This window comes from Herpailurus yagouaroundi, unplaced genomic scaffold, assembly GCF_014898765.1.
Source record: "Herpailurus yagouaroundi ecotype Mexico unplaced genomic scaffold, PumYag 185, whole genome shotgun sequence".
NCBI lineage: Eukaryota > Metazoa > Chordata > Mammalia > Carnivora > Felidae > Herpailurus > Herpailurus yagouaroundi.
In genome coordinates this window covers 23022353-23030357 of record NW_024412416.1, presented here as the reverse complement: position 1 = coordinate 23030357, position 8005 = coordinate 23022353, and the positions used below count along the sequence as shown (strand labels likewise).

Here is an 8005-nt window from a genome sequence, read left to right as displayed (position 1 = left end):
GGAAGCTTCTGGAAGTAAGCATGTTTTTCTTTTTCTTTCTTTTCTTCTTTTTTTTTTTTTAAATGATGCTTCAAAATCTTGGGGCCTTGCTGACACTGAAAAGGACTGCCCCTCATAGAATTATTTAATTCATAGGAATATCAAATAACTCCCTGGGAGAAAACCAGTTAATCCAGAGCCCATCTTCAACCAGTTCTTTTATTGTGCTCTCATAGGGCTCCCACTCACAGGCCCCTATTTATCTGTCTTTATCAACCTATGGCCAGGTACTCAGCAACTGGGGACAACTTCTATACCTCAGAGCTCACTGACATTGTTCAAACTAGCCAATCCTAAACCTCCATTACTCTACTTCATTCCTTCCTTTCTGGGGAAGCTATAATAAACTCTTTTGTCCATCTTTTTTCCCAATTAATTCCACTTCATGAGAGATTTCAGTGCTTCCCCATGTGGCCCTGTGTTTCATAGCATGTGCCTGTCTAGTAGGAACTGTGAGTAATGAACTACCATTTCAATGGCAATTATCTCACCACACCTGAATAATAATAAAACCTACATTTTAAAACCAGACTGTCTTTACTAAACCAAAAGCAATACGTATTCCTGTAGGGATTGTGGATAAAAATGCCATGAACAAGGAGTTGAAGGGCGCAGGATTGTTGACTGCCACCATAGTTCCATTAAACTGTAAACCTTAAAACTGCCAACTATTTTACCAGCAAAAAATGGGTTTATTCGGTAATAGCAGAGAATTTCAATTCTTGGGACAAGGTACAGCAAAACTATAGTCAGGTCTGGAGAACCAAAGAGAAGAATGCTCTTTTACAGAGCAAAGGAGGAAGCTGGGACAGATGCTATAAACAAAAAGTCCACTGGAGTAAACTGGGAGTTCCAAGTGTAGTGGCTTTTTAAATTTTTTAAATGTTTATTTATTTCTGAGAGAGACACAGAGAACAAGTAGGGGAGGCACAGAGGGAAAGGGAGACACTAGAATCTGAAGCAGGCTCCAGGCTCTAAGCTGTCAGCACAGAACCCCACTTGGGGCTCGAACTCATGAACCACAAGATAAGGACCTGAACCAAAGTCAGAGGATTAACCGACTGAACTACCCAGGCACCCCTGTAGTGGCCTTTTATTGGCTGAGTTGTGACAGTCTCTCATTGGCTGGGCTGCTGCTGGGGAAGGAGGAAACCTTTCTTATTCCTGCTGGGATTGTAAAGTAGTATCCACTAGCGAGGTAAATCTCTTCCTGTGGGGTCTCCAATTGAGGACTAGTGGCTGGGTATGAGGGCCCCCCTGCTGGCCTCCCAACTTCATTCTAAATGATATTTTCTTTTATTAATTTTCACAAATCTTACTTACTTGGCCTGTTCAGGAAACAGATATATCTTAGAGAATAATTGCAGATTATCACAAGCTTATCTAGATGGCAACTTCTATTGTAACTGCTGTATCAGATATAGTTTCATTGCTTAAGCTGATAAACATATACTTCAGTACCTGGTATGTAGCTATTGATCTTGTAAATGCTCTTTTCTTCTATCTGCTATTAAAGACTATCAGAAGCAGTTGCTTTCAGCTGTCAAAGTAGCAATACACATTCACTATCTGACTTCAGGGGTGTATCAATTTAACTTGTGTCATAATTTAGTTCATAGGGATCTTGCTTACCTTTGTCTTCTATAAGATATCACACTGGTCGTACCTTGATGACATCATGCTGATTGAACTAGTGAGCAAGAAGTAGCAAGTACTCCAGAGTTATTGGTAAAACATGTGCAAGTCACAGTGTGGGAAATAAATCCAACTGAAATTCAGTGGCCTTCTACCTATAAGTCCAGTGGTATGGGGCATGTCAAGCTATCCCTTCCAGGATGAAGGGTGAATTGTTGCGTTGGCCCCTGCTACAACCAACGGTGAAACACAACATCCAGTGGGCATCCTTGAATTTTAGAGACAACATATTTTTTGTTTGTATGTGTTAATCTAGCCCATCTAACAACTTACCCCCCAAAACTTCTAGGTTTGAATGGAGCTCATAATAAGAGAAAGCTCCTCAACAGATCCAAGCAGCCATACAAGCTTCTCTGGAAACTTGGACTATATGACACCACAGATCCAATGATATTTGATGTGTCAGTGACAGATAAAAATGACTTTGGCAGGTCCCTACAGATGAATCACAGCACCCAGGGTTTTCAAGAAAAAGTTCTGCCATCCTCTGTTGATAACTACCCTCCTTCTGGGAAACAACTTTTAGTTGCTAGTGGGCCTTAGTAGAGAATGAAAGCCTAACTGTTGGATACTAAATTACCATGTTATGTGTTCATCATGAAACGGATATTGTTTTATTCACCAACCTATAAAGTTGGGTATGCACAGATGCATTCCACCATCAAACAGAAGTGGTATAGACACTACTGATTGAGAGTCTGCCTAAGATCAGGCTTAAGCAGGCCCAGGAGCACAAGTAATTTGCATGTGGAAGTGACCCAAATTTCCATAATTCTCATTCCTGTTACACTACCTTCTCTCTTCTGGCCGGTACCTGTGGTCTCACAGACAGTTCTCTACAATCAGCTGACAGAGAGAGACAATTCAGGCTCTGTTCACAGATAATTTGCATGTTATGCAGACGCCATGTGAAAATAAACAGCTGCAGCAATTACAAAGACTAAGATGCAGAGAAAACCTCCCAGTGAGCAGAATTTTGATAAGTATATATTATGGTTCACTCTGCGTGGAAGAAAAAATTACCAGACTTGAGATTATATACTGATTCCTAGGATGTGGCCATTGGTTTGGCTGGTTGGTCAGAGACTGGAAGGAACATTATTGGGAAATTGGTGATAAGGAGGTCTCAGAAAGAGGTATGTGGGTTGACCTTTTTTTATTTTTCATGTTTTATATATTTATTCAGAAAGTCTTTCAACTATGGAAATATGCATTTTTAGCATATTTAGCATGAAATCTGATGTTCTGAAATCCCTTTTCCATGTAATTCTGTTTATTACAACGTTATAATCCTAGAGAAATTATCTTATGTGAAGTTTTTAATACATTCAGATACTTTTCATGATGTCTGATGTGATCAGTAATAACGGTTGCAATGAAATATTTAGCTATGTTCATAATTCTCATAATCTAAAAACAACAGGAATTTATCTTATGTACAGGCAGCTATGAATTTATCAAGTAGTAACAGTCAATCAGAAAGGAACTGATCACCTTTTCTTTGATCAATTAGTATTTCCAGCTGAGAACCTGGGTAGGACTTCACAAGATGGCTAGCATCATAAGCCTTCCATTTACTTTGATCTGTTCCCAAATATCCACTAAAGGCTTTTTTACCCCAAGGGCAAAAAGATTACTGGGTGGCAAGTTGGAGCAAATGTTGGCAGAGATTTGTACTTTCTAGGATTCTTCAAAGCACAAAGTTCCCCATGGAGTGTCCAAAAATAGACATCCTTTGGATATCCACTGGAAAATGGCATTTATGATTTGGAGAAGATCCTCAGTTACATAAAAGTACATTCTGCAGTTAGTTTTCCAAGGATCTTCAGTGGCACCCACAAAAAAACCCAGCACTGGTGTCAAAGTCCCAGCTCTCATTTTCTCCTTTAATATTGCAACCACAAGGGCTGGTGTCTTGAACAATGACAACAACCATGTTCTGAGGTGTCTTGATGATAACCAGACTTTGACATAAAATTTTGTTTGGTGCAAGTTAAACCAGACAGCCAATATAGTGCAGGGCATTTTCCACTTTATGCCTTTGGTGGTAGATAACAAAGTTCATTTTTCATTCAGCTCAACACTGTCATATTCAAAAAATGTCTGCAATTCTTTTGATGCTATTCTCCTGACCAATTGCTACTTGCTTTTTTGTCTGCACCAAGGGATAGATGATCCTTGGTGATTGATGGCAGTGGGGGGAGAAGAAGCAGCTGGAACCAGATCTTTTTGAATGGGCAAAATGTGAAAATATTTGAGTCCCATGTAAATGCTCAACAAAGGGTTCCCTTATCAGAGGAGGATGATTCTAACAATATAGTGGATATGATGACCCATTCTATGGATAGCAGTCAATGTTTTCCCCTGCCACCCATCATCACTCAATGGGCTCATGGATGCAGTGGCCATGTTGGCAGGGATGGAAGATATCATGGGCCCAACAACATGGATTTATGCTCAAAAAGGCCAATATGCTTATGGCTACTGCTGAGTGACCATTTACCAGCCATAGAGGCCAACACGGATTCTCTTATATGGCATCATTTCCCAGGGTGTTAAGCCAGCAAGCTGGTGGCAACTTGATTCCATTAGACTCCATCACAGCAGAGGTAGTGTTTCATTCTTTTCTTTTTTTTAATTTTTTAATGTTTTTTTAAATTTATTTTGAGAGAAATATTGTGTGTGAGTGGGGGAGGGGTAGAGATGAGGGAGAGAGAGAATACCAAGCAGGTTTGTGCTGTCAGCACAGAACCTGATGCAGGGTTGCATCTCATGAGCTAAGATTATGACCTGATCCAAGATCAAGAGTCAGATGCTTAACCACCTCAGCCACCCAGGTGCCCCAAGGTAGTGTTTCATTCTTACTGAAATATACACATACTCTAGATACATCTTTTCATTCCCTGTATGTAATGCTTTTGCCAAAATTACCTTATGGAAACTTAATGAATGCCTTGCTCACCATTATGCTATTCCAACAACATTGCTTCTGATCAAGGAACTCATCATGTCACAGGAAATGAAATGTATAAATGATTCCATTTCATGAAATTCATAATCATACCATGTTTTCCACCATCCTGAATCATTTGCCATGACAGAACAGTGGAATGGCCTCTTTAAGACTTAGTTACAGTGCCAGGTAGATGACAGTACTTTGTGAGACTAAGGCAATGTTATAAATAAAGGGCATATATACTCTGAATCAACATTCAGTATGTTGCTGTTTTTCCTACAGCCAAGTTTCATGGGTCCAAGAAGCAAGGTGTAGCAGTGGGAGTGGCACCAGTCACTCTTACCTCTAGCAATCCACAAGTGCAGAAGCTTTTTATCTTGATGAGGTACCAATAGTTCATTTTTGCTTTTAATTCCCTTGCCTTTGGAAACCTGCTGAGCAAGAAATTGCTGTGTGCTCTTTAACTTCTTGGTGAGGTCAAAGATGTTGTTGCCTGTTTTCTCCTCTATAGTTTTTGTGGTTTCCTGTCTCACATTTAGGTCTTTCATCCATTTTGAGTTAATTTTGATGTATAGTGTAAGAAAGTGCTCCAGTTTTATTCTTCTGCATGTAGCTGTCCAGTTCTCCCAGCACCATTTGCTAAAGAGACTGTCTGTTTTCCATTGGATACTCTTTCCTTCTTTGTCAAAGATTAGTTGACCATACACTTGTGGGTCTAGTTCTGGGTTCCCTATTTTATTCTATTGATCTATGTGTCTGTTTTTGTGCCAATACCATACTATCTTGAGGATTACAGCTTTGTAGTAGAGGATAAGTCTGGGATTGTGATCCCTCCTGCTTTGGTTTTCTTTTTCAACATCACTTTGGCTACTCAGGGTCTTTTGTGATTCCATACAAATTTTAGAATTGTTTTATATGGCTCTGTGAAGAATGCTGGTGTTAGTTTGATAGGTATTGCATTGAATATGTAGATTGCTTTGGGTAGTATGGGCATTTTAACAATATTTGCTCTTCCTATCTAAGAGCATGGAATGTTTTTCCATTTTTTTGTGACTTATTCCAGTTCTTTCAAAAGCCTTCTATATTTTTCAGTGTATACATTTTTCACCTCTTTGATTAGATTTATTCCTAGGTATTTTATTGTTTTTGGTGCAGTTGTAAATGGGATCGGTTCCTTGATTTCTCATTCTGTTGCTTCATTATTGGTTTATAGGAATGCAACCGATTTCTGTGCATTGATTTTATACCTGCAACTTTGCTGAATTCATGAATCAGTTCTAGCAGTTGTTTGGTGTAATCTTTTGGGTTTTCCATATAGAGTACCATGTCATCTGCAGAGTGAAATTTGACCTCTTCCTGACCGATTTGGATGCCTTATAGTTCTTTGTGTTGCCTGATTACTGAGACTTCCAATACTATGTTGAATAACAGTGGCAAGAGTGGACATCCCTGTCTTGTTCCTGACCTTAGGGGGAAAACTCTCAGTTTTTCCCCATTGAGGATGATATTAGCAGTGGGTCTTTCATATATAGCTTTCATGGTCTTGAAGCATGATCCCTCTATCCCTACTTTCTTGAGGGTTTTTATCAAGAACAGTTGCTGTATTTTGCCAAATGTTTTCTCTGCATCTATGGAGAGGATTCTGTGCTTCTTGTCCTTTCTTTTATTGATGTGATGTACCACATTGATTGTTTTGTGGATGTTGAACCAGCCCTGCATCCCAGGTATAAATCCCATTTGGTCGTGGTGAATATATATATATTTTTGGATGTATTGTTGGAACCAGTTGGCTGATACCTTGCTGAGGATTTTTGCATCCATGTTCATCAGGGAAATTGGACTATAGTTCTTTTTAGTGGGATCTTTGTCTGGTTTTGGAATCAAGGTAATGCTGGCCTCATAGGATGAGTTTGGAAGTTTTCCTTCCATTTCTATTTTTTTTTTTTTTTGAACAGCTTCAAGAGAATAGGTGTTAACTCTTCCTTAAATGTTTGGAAGAATTCCCCTGGAAAGCCATATGACCCTGGACTCTAGGTTTTTTTTTTTGAGAGACTTTTGATTACTAATTTGATTTCTTTACCAGTTATGGGTCTGTTCAAATTTTCTATTTCTTCCTTTTTCAGTGCTGGCAGTATGTATGTTTCTAGGAATTTGTCCATTTCTTCCAGATTGACCATTTTATTGGCGTATAACTGCTCATAATATTCTTTTATTATTGTTTGTATTTCTGCTGTGTTGGTTGTGATCTCTCTTCTTTCATTCTTGATTTTATTTATTTGGATACTTTCCTTTTTATTTTTGATCAAACTAGCTAGGGGCTTATCAATTTTGTTAACTCTTTCAAAGAACCAGCTCCTGGTTTCTTTGATCTGTTCTACTGTTAGTTTTGTTTTGTTTTGTTTTGTTTTTTGGTTTCGATAACATTGATTTCTGCTCTAATCTTTATTATCTCCTGTCTTCTGCTGGTTTTGGGTTTTATTTGCTGTTCTTTTCCAGTTCTTTAAGCTGTAAGGTTAGGTTGTGTATCTGAGACCTTTCTTCTTTCTTTAGGAAGGCCTGGATTGCCATATACTTCCCTTTTGTGACCCCCTTTGTTGTGTCCCAGAGGTTTTGGGCTGTCGTGTTATCATTTTCATTGGCTTACATGTACTTTTTAATTTCCTCTTTAACTTCTTGGTGAGCCCATTAATTCTTTAGCAGGATGTTCTTTAGTCTCCAATATTTGTTATCTTTATAAATTTTTTTCTTGTGGTTGATTTGGAGTTTCATAGCATTCTGGTCTGAAACTATGCTGAGTATGATCTTAATCTTTTTGTATTGTTGCGGGCTGATTTGTGTCCCAGTATGTGATCTATTCTGGAGAACATTCCATGTGCTTGGGAGAAGAATGTATATTCTGCTGCTTTAGGATGATATGTCTGAATATATCTGTTATGTCCATCCAGCCCAGTGTGTCATTCAAAGCCATTGTTACCTTGTTGATTTCCTGTTTAGATGATCAGTACATTGTTGTAAGTGGGGTATTCAAGTTCCCTACCATTGTGGTATTATTACCAATGAGTTTCTTTATGTTTGTGATTGATTTATATATTTGGGTTCTGTCATGTTTGGGGCATAAATGTTTATAATTGCTAGGTCTTCTTGGTGGATAGACCCTTTAACAATGATATAATGCCCTTATTCATCTCTGGTTGTAGCCTTTATTTTAAAGTCTAGATTGTCTGATATAAATATGGCTACTTTGGCTTTCTTTTGTCGACCGTTAGTATGATGGATGGTTTTCCATTTCCATATTTTCAATCTGAAGGTGTCCTT

At 38.5% G+C, this 8005-nt stretch overlaps 1 pseudogene; it reads right to left on the bottom strand.

Moving 5' to 3' along the window:
- Positions 1–2995: 2995 nt before the first annotated feature.
- LOC121042564 (S-formylglutathione hydrolase-like) lies at positions 2996–4278 on the bottom strand (annotated as a pseudogene).
- Between the last annotated feature and the right edge of the window lie 3727 nt (positions 4279–8005).